Genomic DNA, 22,878 nt, shown 5'->3' with positions numbered 1-22,878 from the left:
TGGTAAAGATGATGGCTCGCTCCAATCGCAGCAATTCTCATCATATTAATGATAACTGCGTACCGTCAGAAGACATCAACCCTTTTAGTGTATTGCAGGATAATATGGACGACGCAGTTACTGACTCTATTGGAGTAAAAAATTATTCTCCTAGTTCTTCTCGCTCAAATACTAAATCTAATTCCAAAATACCTTCCACATCAGGAAAGCGAGTAAAGGCGAATCCTCCGTCTCCCACTAATACCTCTTCGTCCGTATCCATGGAACTCCTCCTTGATGAGATACGTTCACTTAAACCTTATATGGCCGAAACAAATGCTCGTCTTCAACGTCTGGAGGATAACTGGTCTCATACTGAACAACAAGTTGCGGATCTTGAGTGGAAAGTGACTGCTGTGCAAATAATCTCTGACCAGGTGCCAGGAATACACAGAGAAATACAATCTCTTAAACAACAGGTTGAGAATTTGGAAAACCGAAATAGACGAAACAACCTACGTATTTATAGTCTGGCGGAAGGCCTTGAAGGTTCCGATCCTATACCCTTCTTCCAATCCTTCTTGCCTACGCTTCTCGGTCTCCCGAGTTCTCCTCCCTTGAATATTCAACGAGCACATCGCTTGGGTCAACTTTCTCGTTCTGCCAACTTCTCTTCGACTTCGACGAAACCTAGAGGTGTCATCTTGTACTTCCGAGAGTATTCGGACTTGCTCAAAGTTATCCTAGCTGCCAAACAAAAAGGGAAAATCACATGGCATGGCTCTAATCTCTTTTTTGCTCAGGATTACGCTAAAGTCAATGCTGATCGCCGCAAAAAATTTTTGGACATGAGACCTGCTCTTCGTTGTGACTTATAACAACAAAACAACAAACTATAAAGATCTTGCGATCCCTCAGCAATTCCTCAACTCTTGCAGAGAGAAATCTATGGACACTCCCCGATCATAACTTGAATTGATTGTCTCATGATGTTTTGTTTAATTTTTGTTTATATGTATTTTTCGTTTTTGCTGTAGTTGTGATATACTGAATTTCCCTCCTAATGTTTTTCCTTTTCTTATTATCAGGTGCAGTCTGATGACCCTTTTTGATGTTTGCCCTTGTGGTCTATTGCCCGGCGGATGTGCCTCCTTTGTCGCGGCTTCTCGGAGTCTCTTGTTTGGTGCGCCATTTCCCTTATGTGGTTCCTCCATCCCCATCCTCATGGTTCTTTTGTGGTATGTCTTTTTGACATTTGTATGCTTTTTCGCGTACTGTTTGATCTGTTTTGTTTTCTTATTCTATGTTTTCTTTCCTTCTTTTCGTCTTCCCCCACATTCTCTCTTCCCTCTTATCTCTCCTTTCTCTTTTCTTTGTTTTTCTTTATGCTTATTTTTGATGATGGCCTCTTTTTTCTAACCTCTTACTTATTTCTATCCTGGATTTCTTATTTTCCCTTATGTTGTTCTAATGTCTATTATTTTTTCGATATTACAGTTACTTTTCTCAGTATTCATATGTTAATGCTTCGATTTAATGCTCTTCAAGTGCATATTTGTTCTTATTTTCAACAATCCTGTAGCAACGTTTTTAGCTTTTTTAATGTCTGCATCCCAATGCTCAAATCAAGTTTTGCTGGTTTAACATGGAACGTTAAGGGAATAAATAATCCTGTAAAAAGACAACGTATATTAACCCATTTGGCTAAATTAAATGCGGATACAGCTTTGATTCAAGAAACACACTTATCTGACGCTGAGGCTTCTCAAGCCCTAGGCAAGAAAAATGGAGTGTCTATTTTATGTCATAAAAAATATCAGTTATCAATTATCCATCAAGAATGTGATCTGGAAGGTCGCTGGATAATAGTTAAGTTACTTATTAATCAAATACCCTTAGTCCTTTTTAATACCTATGCACCAGTTACACTTGACAATAATTTTTGGCCCCATATTTCCGAGAAACTCCTTTTGTTGGGCGATGATTATATTATCTTTGGGGGTGATTGCAACCAAGTTTTTGACCCCATATAGGACAGACATTCTTCCGTTAGATTTTCCAACACTAAAATGCACTCTCAATTTACTTCCACTATACGACGCAAGGCCTTGGTTGATATTTGGAGACTTTGTAATCATGACACCCAAGAATATAGCTTTTATTCCCCCTCACACCACTCGCAATCTCGCATAGATTACCTTTTTCTCAGTAAGTTCCTATCCCAACAAGTTTCCCATTCCGAAATTGGTTCCATTTTAATTTCAGATCATGCCCCAGTTTTCGTTGATTTTGATTAGTTGCCCTCTACTCCACATACTCGCAGATGGCGGTTTAACAATATTTTACTGTCTGACCCCAACTTTACAAGTCAATTCAATTCTTTTGCTTCCGAATTCTTCTCTCTTAATGCTGTCCCTACTTCTTCTCCTGTCATAGTTTGGGATTCCTTTAAAGCGGCTGCCAGAGGTTTTATTATAAATTTTGTCTCTTACAAGAGGAAATCCTCTCAGGCCAGAACTTCTCAAATGTTAGCAGAAATTAAAAAACTTGAATATATTTATTATCATTCGAATTCAGATTCTTCATTAAAAAAACTTATAGACGCAAAATTCAAGTTTAATAAATCTTCTACTGAAGCCGCATCTACCTATCTTTTAAAGAGTAGTGCTCGTTATTATGGTGGTCAAAATAAAATGGGGAAATTACTGGCAAATTATTTGAAAATACGAAGAGACCGGACTAAAATAGAGTCCATTCAGAACAATGCTGGCATTTCTTTATTCAAAGATTCAGATATTTTAAAGGAGTTTGTTTCTTTTTATCAAACTTTATACTCTCCTGAACAACAACCGACCTTAGCCAATCTCTCCACTTATTTTCGGAATCTTCCTCCCCCTTTATCTCACAATATTGACTTTTCCTCTTTAGAGGGGATTATCACGCTGTCAGAAATCACACATGCAATTTCAGCACTAAAACGGGGGAAGGCCCCGGGCCCTGATGGCTTTACTATTGAATTTTATGCTCACTTTGCTAATATAGTTCTTCCTCGCCTTCTATTACTTTTCAACTCTTTTATCACTAACAGCACTTCTTCTGGCACCTTTCAGGAGGCCATGATTTGTTTAATTCCCAAAGACAATAAAGACCCCTCATTCTGTAAAAATTATCGTCCCATCTCCTTAGTTAATCTTGATTATAAATGTTTTGCGAAAATTCTTGCTCTTCGTATTGACCCCATCTTACCTCTTTTAATCGGATCAGAACAATCAGGCTTTGTAAAAAGTCGTCTATCCTCTGATAATTCTAGAGTCTTTTTTAATATTCTTAGTAAAGCCTCCTCTCTCCCTTATCCCATAGCCGCCATTGCGTTAGACGCTGAGAAAGCATTTGACAGGATTGGTTGGGATTTTATGTTCCAAGCACTTAAGTGGATAGGGTTCCCCCCAAAATTAATTTCTCTTATTTCATTATTGTATTCAGGTCCTAAAGCTTCTATTTTTGTTAACGGTAGGGTCTCGGATTATTTCCCCCTTCTGAGAGGAGTACGTCAAGGATGTCCTCTTTCTCCTCTTTTATTTATAATTGCTTTAGAACCTTTTTAAACTAAAATGAGGCAGGATCCTCAAATTACCGGTTTTCAGCTTGGTACTTCCCATGTTAAATTATCTGTATATGCGGATGACATTCTCTTATATTGCTCTAATCCTTCTACATCCATTCCGGCCTTTCTGAAACAAGTTGATTCCTTTTCTCAATTATATGGCTATCGTCTTAATTTCGATAAGTGCAAAGTACTTCCCCTGAACGTGTTATGCCTTAAACAAGATTTCATCTCTACCGGTTTTTCTTGGCAAACTTCTAAGATAAAATATTTAGGCTTGTGGTTTTCTTCAAACATTCCAGAAACACTTAAACTTAATTTTGACCATGTAATTAAAACCTTATCTGACTCCATTGATCGCTGGCACCCGCTTTTCCAGTCTTGGTGGGGCCGACTTGTTTCCATTAAGATGATGCTCTCTCCCATAATTCTGTATATTATTTCTATGATCCCTGTATGTATTCCCGGACTTTATTTCAAAAAAATTGATACTTTATTAATGAAATTTCTTTGGAAAAATAAAATACCCCGAATAGCCTTATCCTCTTTAAAGAAGGACAAATCTTCTGGCGGTCTCAAGTTTCCTGATTTCAAACAATATCATCATGCGTTTTCATTAAAACAATCCTCTCGCTGGCTATCTCCGGATCAGAATATACATCCACCCGTGTGGTTGACTATTGAAAGACATTTTTTATCACCCTTTAATTTGAATGAATCTCTTGCCTTTACTACAAATATTTCTCTACTACGGACTCCAGTCATCTCCCACACTTGTAAAATCCTTGCTCCATTGCTACCCTCCTCTTTTCCTTCCTTTTCTTCATTGGATCAACAGCCCATTTGGCATAATAATCTTTTAGGTATTAATAATCGTTCCCCTTACTGGAGAGTTTGGAGAAACAAAGGTTTGCTTTGGATTTCACAATTAGTATTAAATAATATTCCTTTGTCCTTTTCAGAACTTCAAACACAATTTTCCTTACCTTCTTCTTGTAAAGTTCAAAATGATCATTTATATCCTGCGCTCTGCCAATATCTTCTTTCCTTACCAATGACTTCCACCCCATCCTCCAAATGTTCCTTGCTTTACCCCTTATTATCTGGTTCTTCCTCTGCCTCATCTATCTATAAAGGTTTGTCTTCTTCCTCTGACAGGAACAAATCAAAGGTTGAATTGGCTTGGAAAGGGAGTTTGTGGTTTGTTGGACAATCTCTTTTTGGGATAAATTATGGCTCAAAATTCATAAAACGTCCAGAGCTGCTAATACTTCTCAATCCCTTTTCTTTGTGTATCAGCGTATTTTATACACTCCCGCAAAATTATCCTCCTTTAATGCGGATGTCACTCCTTCCTATTGGTCCTGCCCTTGCACAAATGCTGATTTATTTCATATGCTTTTTAACTGCGCTCCTGTAAAATGTTTTTGGCAATTAGTTTGGTCCCAAATCAACAAAATGTTTAAAACAAATGTCCCTTTTTCCCCCTCTAATGTTTTTCTAGGCTCTCTATCACCACATTGGCCTCAATCACCCTCTCACTTTAAATTGGTTGATTTATTATTAGCAATAGCTTTTCATTTAATCACTTCTAACTGGAAACAAGCTGATAAAATCACATTTAGGGCTTGGTGGAATGCAGTTTGCTTTCATCATAGACTTGATACCAATTTTGTCACTCCTGTTTCTGTCTCCATCAAAAGAGATCTTTTATGGCTCCCTATATCCTCTTACTTAACTTCTATTGTTTCACCCAAGACTCCGCTCGTCCAAACTGCTGATGAAGTTTGGAAGCCTACATGATGCATTTGTTGTCTTTCACTTATTTTAGATTATATTTTCGATAATTTCCCTGTTATGCTTTTTTACTATTTATTCGCTTTAATAAAATTGTCTTTTCTACATGCAGACATTGATAATATGTACTGTTATTCCTTGAATATTATGATATTGTTATGGTCATATTAGTTTTCTCCTTCCCTTGTTTCTCTTATCCCCCGTTCCTCCCCTTCTATCCCTCTCCCCCCATGAAATATTTTCTTGACCTTTATTATTATCCATATGCATTATGTTTTCAGTATTTTGCTGTTTTTTCCTGCTTTGTATTATATTGATTTTCTGATAAATACATTTCTACGTTTAAAAACTTAAAAAAAAGATTCTCTAGCTTGCCACTAGGATATTCTGGTACAGGTACTTATCTTAACTGTGTCATACTTCACTTTGGAAATTGTCACTACCCAAAAATGGAATTTTCCTTTCGGAAAATTAGTTTTCTTCGGCCCTATCGGCCATGATCACCATCATTGTCAGCTTGGTGTCTATGGTAAGGGAATATTCCCCATCTAACACGGTGAACAGCTTCAGACGCCATTGGCTGCTCTGGCATTTAACAGTGTCATTGCTGTCTCCAAAAAGAAGTGGCTGGTCAGTGCAAATGAGAGAGTAGATGAAGGGGGGTGGGGGGAGTAGGGTGGTCATGACTGCGACTAAAGTAAAGCAGGCTGCATAGCAGACTGGGGCTTTCTGTTCATCACACATTTGAACGTCCCCACGTTGTTAATGATTGTATTGTTACTCATGTGACTGTATTATTGTAGTTCATTGTAATTATGTATATTCCTTTAAAAGAGGAAGATGTGGGACGCTGAAGTGAACAATTGCATGGTTTACTAAGGTACTTGAAACCAAAGGTTCATCATGGATACAGGTACACTCAACAAGAAAGTCGTCTTCCAAACATGACAGCATCCTTTAACATGGTTCCACATTCTTACCTCTAGATCTCCACATTTCATAAATGTTTACCACACCACGCACCAACTTCAGTGTACACACAGACACACACACCTACACACACACCAGGAACACCAGAATCCCATATGAATAGCAGCACCTTACACCTTCTTCATCTACAGAAATGAAAAAAAAAACACACTAACCACACCCCTATGCCCAAATTTCTACAATACTAACCTTACAAAATGAGAAACCCAAAAACCTTAAACCCACCCAACACCTTAACCAGTGTATAGAGAGTAATCCTTACAATTCTAAACTCTAAGGTAAAATGATAAAATATGCCTCCCAGAGATATGCCTCTTGCACTAACTGAATCTGATAAAACATCCAGAAAATCTATCACATCCATCAAAACGCACCGCTGAATCTCCCATTCTTTGGTAAGCCAGTTACACCTTTGAAAAAAAAAACAAGACCCATTATCACTAACATCCTGCACTTACTGCAACATCTCAAGTTCCATATCGTTCCAACTTCCACATTTACTTCCCTGTTTAATAGTTCAACAACGTGGACCAGTTCCAACAACACTAAAGCTCCCTCGCTGGCATATATATTTCATGTGACATCAATATCCTTAACTCTGCCTTTCTTATTGTCCATCTAGCCTTGCATTTTCCTCTAACATCTCATAACAAATTGTCTTACAACTTGTAGACTTATCACAGAATTCCCACACATTCTTCTTCTGCTACCATGACATTAGTTTGCAACTAGGCTCATGCTCTCTTAAGGATGTATGACACAATCATGCATGCGCTCACAACGCATGCCATAATACCCGGGCAATAAAACAAACACGTTACCACGCGTTCCATTACCACACATTGCACCACCACACAAGTCGTTACAACGACTTCCATTAGGGAAGTGCCAGACTTTTGGAATTGTATATATTGCTATTCCAACTCCAGTCTGTGCAACAGTAGGGAAGGTGTTTTCCTAATGCAATTCGTTGTAATGACTTGTGTGGTTATGGAATGTGTGGTAATGGAACACACGGTAACAACGCGTTTGTTGTATTGCCCACGTTGTAATGGTAGTGCGTAGTTCTGGCTGTGTAGTCAAGGATGTTTCCCTCTCTTAAAGATTCAAAAGGAGAATTCTATTACATAACTTGATGTTGTTCTATAAATTAATAATCTAACCTGTCAGGCCTTCTATCAACAAATGTCTCAGTTTATTATTAACTGGATCACTTTCTTCACTACTGGGTGAAACCTTGAAATCTGACCTTAAGTCTCTGAATGGTAAACATAATATTTTTTATGCTATGCACCACATCTCTCCCAATATGCTTCCATGTCAGTAAAACGGATGACTGATTAACAGATTACTAATCTTTATCCAAAACCAAGAACTCATTCACTGTCAATAAACATCCTTCAGGAACTCTATGATCAATTTCATAGTTACGGTCTCTGTCATTAAAACCTCCAACCATGTACTAAAATAATAAGCTAATGCTATTATAAAAGTCTCCTGCCTAGGATTCACTACAAAGAAGCCCCAAATATCCACTTACAAATTTATCCAAGGCCCTACAGGAACTTATACACGTTATGACTTCTCACTCACTTCTTGGAAGTCGTGTCACTACTTGAGCATAGTTTAAGCTCATAAACCCACCTGCCAATATTCTCATCACTGCTAGTCCACCAAACATATTGCCTGAAACACATTTTAGTTCCCAATTTCGCCTTCATGGCACTGAGTAAAAATATTTTTTCTTAACACAAAGTGAGGGACAATGTTGTCTTCTCTATCAATAACTTGTCTCTCCACGGCCAATTCCGATCTTTAACTTTGATCACAGTTTTTTCTCTTCTGGTCAATCCTTAACTAAAAACCATAACACTAAACCCAAAACTGATCCACACACATCTCACAAATCCATTTATCTGTCTGGAACCTCCCAAAACAAGGGAGGGGGAACACCCAGTTAGATCTCCCAAGCTCAAAGTGAATAAAGAATAGATATGTGTCTCTCACCCATCGCTATGATATGTTTGCTTCATTCAGATTCAGAGTGGTACAGTAGCTCTCTGAGTGGGTAATATTGTGTGCATCAACCTTTCCCCAGGCCTCTGAAAGCAGTGGACATACACAGTTGCTGTTTTTTTTTTAACAATATAAGGTTCCTATTTATCATGGGCATTCAGAACATAAGCTTTAAGTATCAGAATGATAGTATTATGATGGCAAACTCTGCAGTCATTTTATAAAACAACATGAATATAAGGAAGTCCCAAAGCACTTTACATCACACATCCATACTACTAATAAATTATACTGGTTGCTACACAACAACTATTCAAATATGACATCAGCCTGATGGTTATTATATTGGTGGGATGATCAGTAAGTAATGTGTCTATTTTATGCCAATCCATGTAACTATTGCCACATACCTCAGAAATCTGCTGGGCATTCAGTCGGACAATGGCATTCCTTCATGCCCCCTTCAAGAAATGAGTCTTTGTTTCTGCCCCTCCCAAATTCCCAGGTCCCTTTATATCCACTCCACAATGATTCGCTACAGAGAAGGGAAGAAGGCTGGTGTACAGCCTTTTGTATCTGCACTGCTCAAAAAAGTCTCTGTCAAAGATGTGCTCGAAAGGCAAGCAAGTGAAATCAACTTGCTTCTTCCCTCGAGCCAAGTCAGATGACATTACAGTGGTAATCACTACATCTAGTTCTCTAGGTTGTAGAATGGAATACTCCTCTAATCAGTGTTTATGTTGTTTTTGTATGCATGACTAATGTGAGCCCGCTGCTTAAATAATAAAGAAATGTTGCACTCTTTCGTAGTTTACATCACCATTAAAATTCTCATTGTTCTAGGCCCTAAGCCTTGAAAGTACACACTTTAAAGAAGTTGTGTCTTTCGTGTTCGACAAACTATTAGGGCTTGATTCTGTATAGGATGTAGGAAAGCCCTGTCATATATTTCACACCTTCAGAAACAATGGACTGTCTTTCTTTACTTTTCTCATATTCCACATCTTTAATAGTAATCACCATTTCACAGTCATCTTAATGGCACACTAACGTTTAGTCATCCTCTAGTATTACAATGGAACATACACTTTACTTGTGCATTTTTCATTCTTCTGAGATACTGCATAATGCAACTGAAAAGCTAGTAATTTAGCAAACTGTCTGGCCAAATCCGCAGTTAGTATTCTTCCACTCCAAGCAGCAACATATTTACTAATGGGCTATGATCTGTTTTAAGTGCAACCTTCATACACCATAGAAACATGTTGTAGTGCTCTACAGCCCAAATACTCCAAGCACTTGCAAAAAACTCTTGTTCGTTTATGAAGTAGTTCAGGCCAGTTTCCCTCAAAGTGTATGAAGTGTGCAACTACCCACTGTTTGGGCTTAAACCCTGTTGGATCAACACTGCACTAATCCTGCAAGTGCTTGCATCAACTGTTACCATTCATTCCTTTCCTGTTAGAAAGGATTTCAAATATGGAACACAAACAATTTCCTGTTTCAGTTCGGTACAAGAACAATTCTTTTCATGACTCCAAATAACCAAACAAAGTTCATGTTTTCCGTCCTAAGGGTTTCGACTTTTTCAGCATGCAGTTTCACAAATGTTGCATGAACCTCAGTTAGACCGAGAAATGAAACACATTTTTCCTTTGCTTTAGGAATAGAGCCTTCCATATACCCTTCACAATGTTGCTCTTAGGTGTAATCTTCTAGCTTGCTATTCCATGTCTTTAATTTTTACTTCTGAGCAACTAAATGTTCATTTAATTTAATTTAATTAATTTAAGTTTAAGTAATTTAAAACTGAAGACTTTCTCAGCCTAAATGTCTTACACTTCCCCCAAATTCTAATCATGTTCCTGTTGATTTATCCTGTAGACTAAAATATCATCCAGAAAGGTTGTCTTCATTAGCCACTCTAACATTGATACTGCATAGGCCAACCTAAATTACCTAATACAATACAGCTAGGCACCCTGCAGAGTCACAAAATAAGTCAGATGTTTAAATATTCCAGTTGGTGATGCACAAGTGCAAGATCAAGCATGGAGAAAACAGTAGCACCCACCCATGTTGAGACCATTTTGTGAAGAGTTGACGGGGGATTTTTCTTAATCAAGATTACATTATCTAAGTTGCACAGATCAATACAGAGTCGACGGTTGCCAGAACCTTTCAGAGAAATTAACACTGGCTCCACTCACACAGATTATTCTGTTGGCTCAATATTTTGTTTATTTGACCCAAATCATATATTTGTTTCAATTTATCCCTGGAAGTGGTGCATTTCTCACACAAGCCTAACCAGTGTAGCATTCATTTTTAATATGCATCAATATTTGAAACCTTTACGTTACACAAGCTACATTTAAGCGCAGTTCTATACTTTTGCTTAGATTCTTTGATATAGTTGTTAGATTCCCTACATATTTTGTTAATTCACAATGGATATCCTCTAACCTTTTCCTACTTACTCTTCAATGGTATATACTGCGGTTCAGCTCTGTGTCCTAACCTAATCCACATTTTCCCTGAGGAGTCCAACTAGGATTGGATACCCTTTCCCACCCATATAAATCTTTCCTCCCAGATGTACATCAGCACTACATTACTATATATTTTCCTACAAGCTATTAACCAGGTCTTTCATCTGAATGGTGAGCCATGCACAAGATTCTACCATCACATCAACATCTTTCCCATTGGCACAAATGGTACATCAAGGAAAAACTGCTGAATATTCTAACCTAATGCCACTCTGACCCACAATAAGATTTAGGCCCAAGTTGTCTTCACTGTTTCCATTTGCCACTTAAATGAACTTTATTCACACATGTGCTCTTGCAGGTGTTAGCCCACAATATTGAGTTTAAAATATTGTAATGAAACAAATTGACTACCACTATGTAGTACAGGTAAGTATCTATAGGTATGTATTAATTTGCCGGGTCTGGTGGCTCAGTGGACTAATGAGTCCACTGCAGGGGCCTTTGTTCGACCTCATGGTTACAGGTTAAAATCCTGGCAGGTCCAGTCAGCCTTTCATCCATCTGAGCTCGATGAAATGAGTACCACTGAGTTGGGTAACAATAAACATCTGTTATCAGCGCCAAAAATACCTACGGGTGAACGTGTGATTTACAAATACACATGTTTATGTTATGTTTAATATACATAACATAAATGGGTGATATTTATTTTGATTTTCTCTTTTTTGATATTTGAGAGTTTGGTTCTTTTGTCCTTCAAAAGATTTTGCAAGCCGTCTCCAAGGAAATCGGATTTCCAAGCCAGTGGATAGAAGAGACAACATCAGCTCGCCTTTAGGTATCAGCCAGTTAAAAACTATTCCAGGTGCTTGGCCAGCCTCTTTACCTGGAGGGCTAAAAACATATTTTTCATTCCTTGGATGAGCAGCACATGTATATGATCACAATGTCTATTATCACTTGGAAAATTATGTGCCATATATAATAATGCATTGTTACCATATTTTACATATGCATATGTGTCTCATTTCTATTTTGGTTTGTGTCTATGTAATATTTACATAGCTCATGCGTGAAACTTTGAATTACACTTTATAATGAGCAGCTAAAAAAGATAACTGGTGAATTACTGAAATCTTCTGTTTCATTTTTATATTAAAGGTACCCGAAGTTCTGTGTTAGAAATTGGGCTTCTAGTTGGCAGAGGTATGCACACTGTCCAAGCAGGAACCACAATCCTAGTCAGGGTAAGTCAGAAAGACACTTTAAATTAACCTGTGCTCACCCTCTGGTGGCTTGGCAAAGAGCAGTCAGGCTTCACTTAAGAGGCACTGTGTTAAGTATTTGTGCACAAAAAAACACACAGTAACACAGTGGAAACACCACAAAAAAACTCCACACCAGTTTAGAAAAATAGATAATAATTTATAAGCAAAACAAGACCAAAATGACAACAAAATCCAATCAGTAGAAGTAGAGATATTTTTTCTTAAACATTAAAAGCAAAAATAGCGCTTAGAAGCAAATAGCCCTCAAAGAGTTAATTGGTCACGCTGTGTGGGACAAAGTCAAGAGTTCAGGCTAACCACAATGGAGCGCAGGTCGGCCACAGGATCAACACAGGGCCTACTGAGCAAAAGTATCTTAATCCTTGTTGCAGCACGAGATGTGTCGATGATACCCATGCAGTTGGGGTGTTGTGACCGGTTTCTCCACACAAATGTGGTGAGGTGTCGGTTCTATGGAGCAAAGCACTGGTTCCGAGTGCAATGGTTCGAAAGTGATGCTCTGGGTTAATCCACAACTGGAGGGGCAAAGCAACAATCTTCTCTACACAGTGGCGGGTATGCGTTGATTCTGAATGGGTGGTTCCGGAGACGATGCAGCAGTTTTGAGTGCGATGTCCAGATCTGGACCCTGCAACAGTGGTCATGCATCGATCCCGGACTCGCAGCTGGGGATGAGTTGGTTCCGATCGGCACAGCAGCATCTATATGCACGTCCCAGACCCTGCAACAGCAGTGATGCGTTGATCCCAATCACACTGCAGGTGATGCGTTGGTTCCGACTAGCGCAATGGCATCGATGAATATGTTCTGGCAGGTGCAGCACCTTAAACTCACTTCCAAGGGCCCTAGATTGCATTGGCATCACTTGGCAGAGCAGGACTTACAGCAAGTAAACTCCAGGTGCTGAGCTGAAGATGAAGGTGAAGGTTTTGATATCCCTGGGATGTCAGAAACAGTAGGCAAGCCAACAAACCCTTGGAGAGGTCTTAGGTTCTGGGATGTAGTGATGCAGGTCCAGTCCTTCTCACTCTTTGCCAGGAAGCAGAAGGCCAACACAGCAACACAATTGAACAAAGTGGCAGTCCCTCCTGGCAGCATTGCAATCCTTCTTTCTGGTAGCATGTTCTCTGTTCCAGAAGTGTTCTGATTTGGCGGTGTAAGAGGCATAGTACCAATACCGAGTTAGGCCTTTGAAGTTGGGAGAGTTCAAAGAGATGCCTGAAGTGCACAAGAACCTGCCTTTCCTGCCCTGACTCTAGATTCGCTCCAAGATGGTATGCTATCCTTTTGTGCAGGGACAGGACACAGCCCTTTCGGGTGCAGAGTGTCAACTCCTCTCTTCAGTCCTGCTCAGGATGACCCATCAACATGCAGATGGCTACTCAGTCACACCTACTCTTCCTTTGTACGTGGCTTTCTAGATGAAATACAGGAAGCCATCTGTCACCCACCCCAGAGGTGTATTCCAGAGTCAGTCAGAAGGCACCAAATAGTTTAACTAAGAAAATGCCAACTTTCTAAAAATGGCATTTCAGAACTGCAATTTAAAAACCAACTTCACCATGACTTGTTTTTTTAACATTGTGAGTCCAGGGACACCAAATTTGGGTTTCCCATATTTTCCCAATTGGAAATTTCACTTATAAAATGTAATAAGGCAAACTCAATGTTAACCTGTGGGATAGATAGGCCGTGAAGTGGCGAAAAATGAATTTAAGTGCATTTCACTACCAGGTATAAAAGTACATGTCCTACTGTTTTAAATACACAGAACCCTTCCCATGGGCTGTTCACAGCCTACTTTAGGGGTGACCTATATTTAATAAAAATGAATGTTTGGGCTTTTGCAAGTAGGTCAACTTGCCTGGTCAAAATGGCAGTTTGAAACTGCACACACAGGCTCTGCAATGGCATGCCAGAGACATGTCTAAAGGGCTCTTAAGTGGGTGGCACAATCAGTGCAACAAGCCCACTAGTAGCATTTGATTTACAGGCTTTGGGCACATGCAATGCACTTTACTAGGGACTGATAAGTAACTTAAATATGCCAATTGTGGATTAAACCAATGTTACCATGTTTTAAAGTAAAGAGCACATTCACTTTAGCGCTAGTTATCAGTGCTAAAGTGCCCAAATTCTCAAGGCCAGCAAAAACGAAGTCAACAGGAGGACCGTAGGCAAAAGTCAATGGAAACCATGGTAAGCATGCCAGGTCTAACATTCAGCATTTATACTATGAATAGTATAACCATAAAGATCAGAATTCCAAGCGAAAACATGATTACATTATACACTCACATCTAACACAAGTTAAATTTAGACCTCAAGAGTCAATACCACAGTAACAAGAAGTCTAGCAACCAAGCACAAGAGCAGACAAATTCATATACATACATGTGATATACAGTGTCTAGATTTTATGCACAAGACTCATCTTGAAATTAGGCTTCTAGAAACACAGCCTGTGTCTATCTTTGCAAGGGATGAAGAGTGCCATGGAGATGCACAGTATCATAAATGTCTCTAACGAGCTGGCCGATGTATGCCATATTCATGCTGTATTGTATTTGTCAGCAGTGGAGGAGCTATTAAACACGCATTTGCAAAACCAAACAATCCGCTTTCTATATCTGAATCTGCTTTGTTGTTTATTTGTGTGCAATTGTGGGGATGTATGAATGGGTGAATGCATGAATACGTCAATTGTGCTCCCAATCACTCAACCAATTTGTCCATCTATACACTCACTCACCTTCTCATTCTTTCAAACATTCTTACAACCTTTGAATAATTTTGCATTCACCTACACACTTGGCAACACATCAAAAAGCCAATCAATGCATTTTTGTTGAGAGAAAATGTAAAGGCTGAGCTATTGGTTTTGTCAGTGCTTGCTTGTTGCCCCCCAAATGGTGTGTAGAAAATAAGTTGTATTTTTCTTCCTTTTGCCTATAGTCCTTGCTAAAGTGGGTGTGGACTACTAGGACAGTACGAATCAACTCAGTGGGCACCACCACTGTACATGAATTGATCCATAGTTTAGTGCATCAGAAGATCCTAGAAGCCTAGGACTCCAAGTTGATGTGGACATGGCCACTGAGACTCTCCTACGTGGTCAAGCAGGCTAAGATACCGTACGGTGCGGGCATATAGTAAAGATATATACAAACATAAAGAAAACATAAAAGGAATAGATATCTCCAATAAAATAGTGATGGTGAGGGAATGACTGGTGGCCCACCTGAACACAAAATGCCCTGTAGAAGTGTTAAACTGAGGTCCCAGTCTAAGTCTCAATGCCATATAGGTATTCAAGAACCCCTCCAGATCTGAAGTTTGGTACTCCATTCTTCATAGTGACTGAGGACATTATGTCTGCCACTCTGAAGGACTATTCAGTGTCAAATTTAGGGCTCACTGCTTGCCCAGTATTACTCTATGTACCTTGACATGAACTGCGACCATGGAGGTCCCTGTCAAAATACAAAAGGTTTGGTAGACAACAGCCGTCAGTTTGATGATCTACCATTAAACTTTCACTACCTTTTTGTTTATCAAAAACAAACTTTCAGAGTTGGAGTTTGTCATTCAAAAAACAAAAACTATTGACCCACACAAAAATGCAGGTTTTACCCTGAGTGATGGGGGTTAATATTAGCTTTTTTCTGTTTCTCACCATCAAGTTTTACTGATGGACATTGCAATATGCCCCCTATTTAGGCCATGCAGTGTAATACCCTTTCTCCGACACGCCCTATTCCCTTAGGACATCGGCAGAAGCTTTCTATCAATGTAGGCAATGTAGGCTCCATCAACGGAAAGCTGACATTCCTCCCAAACCCTACACAGGTCATTTTGGTAGACAAGGGAATCCATCACATTTGCGTTAGAATACCCTCGCTGCCAAACTATAAATCACCTGCTCTGTGTCAAGATTGTGGATCACAGTGCTTACAAAGATAGGGCAACATTCTGACTTTAGATCATTGCCTCCTTTGTAGAAGCAAAAACAAAGAAGGAAGATTCATCATATGCCCAGGCACTCTTCCCCAGTGCACTTTCTATCATGCATCTTTCTCAGCAGCCTCAGTCATCTATTCCTGGGGCAAAACCAAGGGATCCAGGAGATGACAATGTGATATTCCAAGCTCAGCTACTAGGGATAATAAAGCATGTAGTGCTGGCACCATTGAAAGGGACCCAGAGTCAGAACCCCTCTCAATAAAGGAAAGGAGGAAACTCTTGAACCTGCAGTGGAGAACGATGATAAGGACATGCCTGAAACGTTCATTTGATGCACCAATCAAAAAATTCTGAAGGATTTCCTGCTGCATTCCAAAGATTACAGGTATGTATGCTTGTATGCCACATTTGTTTTGAGCGAATCCAGCTAAAAGTCAGTGGAGAACTTTCAGAGAACGCATTGCTGAACATTGCTGATCATTTTAAGGCACTTAAAGGTAATGATTACAAATACCCGATTGTGTTGCACACCAGTGACATTAGATCACAGGGATGTGTTCCCAAGTTTAAGTTCCATGCTAATGATCATGTGAAAAGTGATATCTATGGTGGAAATAGAGAGTTGAGACTTAGACTCTGTGAAGCGTCTTGGATAATGAAATTGTGTGCCGTGGAGCTGGGACTAATATTGACAATGAAATGCAGTATTGTTATTTTTTAGTTGTTTGATTCATACTACTCAGTATGGACAATATAGATTCACTACCCAATATTTATTATGATTTATGTTGGGATTAATAATGGAGTATTTGTTTTTTTGCGTTTGTATTTCTCTTGCTTCTTTTTACTTCCTTTATGGCACTTTATATGTTCATTTCTTTGTGCCCTGACTTCTCGTTATTTTTGATCCCGGTCTCTAGCGTGGTGATTTTGACCTCTACTGGACTTTAACATTATTGTGCTTAATATACTTGATATTGATTATGTGGATCAAATTCAAACACACCGATGTACCAGGTTATTATGATTGTTTTAAATTTACGTCACAGTGTCACTCGGAGATGTGGGTACCAGCACTTGTGTTCTGATCTTTCTATGTGCTTTATGGTGTATGGTTCTATCTTTGGTCTAAATCACAGTGGCTCCAATGTTTAGGGAACTCACAATGGTGTTTGTTCTTGTTCTCATGCACAATTGGTAATTGGTTTTTCTTCATAAATTATATAGTGTTCCAAATATATATCTCTCAGTCTAGGGCAGATATTGAGAATATGTGAGAAATTATATGAAACTAGTGACAATTCTAGCATTCTTTCCGCAATGATGAAGAACGCAAAGCTGATGTGGGGTATCTTCTCTGATAATGTTTGTTCCACAGAGTTACTTAAGCAATTTCAGAATAGGCAAGGTTCTGCTTCATTATGCTTGATCCCAGCAAGATTCAGCTTTTCTTTAAGCTGTTTAGCTAGTTTCTAGATAAGATGCTGATGCAGGTTGCAGAAGTCGACTCGCCGCTTTGACCTCTCACCACTTACACCTCTAAGTAGAGACTCTCACTGGATATGTTGATCAAAGCCAATTTACTCATCAGACAGATTCATCCCTAGATTCCCTATCAGCACCCTATCAAACAATCAATCAATCAGAGGTTTATAAAGCGCGTTACTCACTCGAGAGGGTCTCAAGGTGCTGGGGGGGGGCGTGATGAATACAGGCCCCAGCTAGGCCCGCAGGACACAAGGGTTCGCTCTCCTGTAATGGAATCTATAAGGAAGTTGGCACGGAAACTGCAAAGTACAAAGACAGCATTTATTAACCCTTAAGGGTGGTCCTACAATCCACACAACACTCTTCAGTATTGCATAGAGTAGCACAAAGAACTTGCGTACATGGTCCCCTTTTATACACAGTAGAGGGGCTCATAAGTGGGTGGATACAACATGAGGCCGAAGAACATTACCATTTATGGTCATTTTCGATACTGAATCAATATGTGGGCGGAACTAACGCACTCCTTGAGCCCGCGAAAACATGGTCAAGCAAGGCTAACTGATAACAGATGTGGTCAAGTCTGGGCATGTGCCAGATGGATAAAGGAGCTATTTATAGACTGTTACTAGGCAGATTGCAAGAGCAACTAACACAGAGGTTGGACTCTTCTCGTGGGGAACACGTGGAAGCATGACAATACAAAATGGAGTCCAAGCTTCGGTCAACATAACAGAGAAAACACGATCTATAAAAGGGAAATTAATGTCTTTAGTAAATGCTTAATCACATCGTTGTTTCAATTTACAACAGACGACCCTTTCAGCATTTACTGAAGACATCCGGTTTGTTAGGATAATCATCATATATGTCAATTGTCATCATTTCTTCAACTTCTTTAGCTAAACGTTTCTGGTGGGCAACATCGGCAATAGCTTTCTTATCAGGGATACAGAATGATACACATAATGAGCAGAACAAGGGACCACATTGAACGCAGATACAGCACGGAAATCAGAACCGCCACAATAATGCAGAGACCAGTTAGAACCTTCCATCCCCAGGCGGTAATTAACGCCCAAAACCATCCAGAAAAGGACCAAGTGCCGTTTTCTGTATGGATCTCAGCTGCAATTTTATGCAGTTTATTGATGGCATTATAAACTGATGGCGTATGATCAGGGATAAACACACAACAGCTACTTCCAATAATTTTACATGCTCCTCCTCTGTCAGCTAGCATAACGTCTAATACCATACGATTCTGCAATGCAACAATTCTAGTAATTTGCAATTCCTCCGTAAGATTCCTGAGAGCAGCAGCAGTCTGATTTGTCACAGCTTCTACCACTCTTGTTAATCTTCGGATCTTCCTACTGTTCAGGGCAGCTCCAACAAAGAAAAACAGTCCTAAGTTAAAATCAATATACTGTTGCAGACTGGTATCAGTCTGATCCACATCGTCAATTGATAAAGTACGCTTATACCTATTTACAGTCACATTATTCAATAATTTCAGATCCTTATGATAAGATGCGGGTGCTAGGAATACAGGAGGTAATAGAAATGATACATAACATACCCCAGACCACCCAGCCGGCAGACGGTAATAACCTTTATTTCCACACACAAAATACGTATTATGGGAGGCTAAGAAGGTACTATTGTTCAACCCATCAATATTCAAAACAGTAATGCAATCACTAACACCAACAGGGATGGAACCCACACTCTGGACACACAGGTCCGCTTGAGCTTGTGCTACTTGAATCACAAATTTATCCTTTCCCATAGTGTCTCTTGTGTTCGTGAAGATGTAGGGAATGGATTCATTGTCTGGTCGGTACTCTTCCCACTCCCAAATTGTCCCATTCGCCTGTGGATACCCATTTTTGTCTTGATGGCATTCTTTATTAAGTCTAAAAAGCAATCGTCCCACTGTTGGTTTCCGAGTGGCAAAAAGCAAAGTATACCATGCTCTACAAGAGCCATTATGAGAGAAAGGAAGTGGTATAAATGGCGTTCCTCCTTTCTTCTGATGAGCTGGCATCATCCCACATATCCAACAGTTCGTAGCATTCGTAGCAACGTGGGTATGATGCAGCATCTGGCTGAAAGTGTTATTCAAGTAAGATTGTCGATGCTTCAACTCTTGATACGGTAATGCATAAAAGTAGTGCTCCTCAGGCACCGGAGTTGTCAACACAAGAATCTTCCGAGCGGGAGTTACATCCTCCACGAACCATGTGGTTATCCCAACAATGGCTACTGTCAACATGAACCCTAATGCACAAAGGGTTTTCTTTTTCTCCATATCAAAGCAAAAATAAAAACCCAATATCTTCCTGAAACTAAAAGTCTGTCAGAACTCTTCCCCTTGGGCAGCGGTTGATTTCTTCACCAGCGGGCCAAGACGGGTGTCGCTACACTAATGCAGGGCTGATCCCCCCCCCTTGCCTCATCGGCTCTCCGTTTCACTAACCCAAGGGCCGTTCTGACAGTATGTCCCGGTACTGGAAAACTCACTTCCTTGGTCGAAGATGATATCGCCTTCCTCCAGGAATCGCGTGGTCCGGAAAGAGCTCCTCAGTGGCGTTTGGCTCCGCAGCACGGCCTGTCTCTGCAGCCAAAATTTCTCGTTGATCGTTCAGCACGGCAGGTTCCACCAATCCGGGCGGCACCTTCCTACAGTGTAGGGAATGGATCCAATTCTTTCTGTTGGAGACTCGCACAGCCGTCCTCGTTGCGAGGAGGACTTGCTCAGGGCCCACCCATCTCGGCTCCAAACTGTTCGTTCTGTCGAAGACTTTCACCATGACATAGTCACCAGGCCGGAGACCATGTCCTTCGCCAGTAGACCGATCAGGGAGCGCCTCTCGGACCTGTTGATGGATAGAAACCAAGTTATCCGTTAACTGTGCCAGATAATCGCTCATCATTACACAAGGTACATCATACACAGCCTTAGGTCTGGGTGAACCCCAAATATTCATTGGGCGTCCAAAAACAATCTCATATGGCGTAAGGCCAGTTCGAGAGTGCGGTACTGATCTAATTGACAATAACGCCAGTGGCAGAGCGTCTGGCCAGGTCAAAGACGTCGAAGCTTGAATTTTGGCGATCTTAAGCTTCAGTGTACCATTATACTTCTCAACTAGGCCTGCAGACTGAGGGTGAAACACGGCGTGGAACTTCTGAGTGATGCCTAGGCCCTTCAAGACATACTTTATAACATCCGCTACAAAGTGAGGGCCGTTATCACTCCACAGAAGTCTACAAACGCCATATCGAGGGAAAAACTCTTTCAGCAGCATCTTCGCAGTAGTCATTGCAGTATTGTCTTTCGTAGGGTACGCTTCAACCCATTTGCTGAAAGCGCAGACCACTACTAGAACATACTTCAGATTATTACAGCGCTCCAGTTGGATATAATCCATCTGCAGAACCTCAAAGGGTGCAGTGGGTGTCACGAATCCTCCTGCTGGAGTTCGAGTACCTTTTCCTGGGTTATACCTCAGGCAGATCATACAGGTCTGCACCACCCTCTTCGCTGTGCTAGCAATCTCTGGATGCTCCCAGACTTGGGTAAGCAATTTTACAATTGCGGAAGCTCCAACATGTGCTAGCCCATGTGCCATCTGAACCATAGGTTGTACAAAGGCCGTAGGTAATTTCCATCTATCCATCTGCTTATTTCTCCAGCAACCCTCGTCATCCAGTTCTCCCTCGCTAGCCCATTGTTCCCGCTCTTTGTCAGAAGCGGTCCTTTGCATTTCTCGCACTTCCTCCTTCGCATCATGCCATCTCTCCACCTGTGACTTCACTACATACATGGCAGTAGTACCGGGCTGCATCGCAGTCTCCCGTGCTACTCGATCCGCTAACGCATTCCCTTCTCCAACTTTATCAACCACTTTCCTATGGGCGCTACACTTAACGATGGCAATTTTCTTTGGGTATGTCAATGCAGTTAAAAGGTTATGAACTAACTCTCCATGCATTATCTGTACTCCATGTGACGTTAAAAACCCTCTCTCCTTCCAGAGTAGGCCGAAGTCATGCGCTACTCCGAAGGCATAGCGGCTATCTGTATAAACATTCACACATAGTCCTGTACTGAGCTCACATGCTCGTGTTAATGCTATCAGTTCCGCTGCTTGAGCTGATTTCTGTGGTATGCGTGCTGTCTCCACTATCGTTTGTAATGTGGTAATTGCATATGCTGCTGAAGTCGTACCATCTGGTAGCTTCAGACAGGATCCATCCACCCACAGTTCTCCATCTACATCTGGAAAGGGCGTATCCTGGAGATCAATACGACCCTTTGTTTGTTCCTCAGTCACGAGAATACAATCATGCGCTTTCCACGCCTCAGGCTGGGTTTCGGGGTATGGCAACAATGTTGCCGGGTTTAACGTTACGCACCTTTTCAACGTAATATGAGGAGCCAAAAGTGTCAGCTCATATCCCGTTAAACGGGCACTGGTCAAATGCTGCGTCTTTGTTTGATTAAGCAGGGCATCGACAGCATGGGGGACTAATACCAACAGCTTATGAGATAACACAATTCCCTCGCTTTGGCGTATTGACACAGCTGTCGCCGCAACCGAGCGAAAACACCCTGGTAATGCTCGGGCGACAGGATCAAGTACAGCCGAAAAATATGCACATGGGCGCTGCTTATCGCCGTGCATCTGCACTAAAACTGACAATGCACATCCATCTTTCTCATGCACATACAACGAAAAGGGTTTTGCATAATCAGGGGTCCCTAACACTGGTGCTGAACAAAGGGCCTGTCGTAGTTGCTGAAAAGCAGTATCACACTCATCTGACCAAGGGATTGGGATAGGCGTGTCCTTTGTCAAGAGGGCTAACAATGGCTTAGCTATGTGCGAAAACCCCAATATCCACTGTCTACAAAAAGAAACAAGGCCCAAAAATGCACGCACATCCTTCTGTGTGGACGGTCTCGGTGTATCCAAAATTACTTGGATACGATCCGGTGTGAGTGCACGTCCCTCCTTAGACAAAAGGTGACCCAAATAAGTCACCTTTGGTCTACAGAATTGCAATTTCTTCCTAGATACCTTATGATTGTGGGACGCTAAAAAAGAAAGTAAAGATAACGTACTTTTTTCACACAACTCCAGAGTGTCAGCCGCCAGCAAGATGTCATCAACATATTGAATGAGGGCGACCCCCTCGAGCAGAACAAAGGAATCCAATTGTCGTTTCAAAGCCTGACTATAAATGC

Source organism: Triturus cristatus, chromosome 5_1 (genome assembly GCF_964204655.1).
Source record: "Triturus cristatus chromosome 5_1, aTriCri1.1, whole genome shotgun sequence".
Lineage (NCBI taxonomy): Eukaryota > Metazoa > Chordata > Amphibia > Caudata > Salamandridae > Triturus > Triturus cristatus.
The sequence above is the reverse complement of the archived record's forward strand: the minus strand, read 5'-3'. Positions refer to the sequence as shown.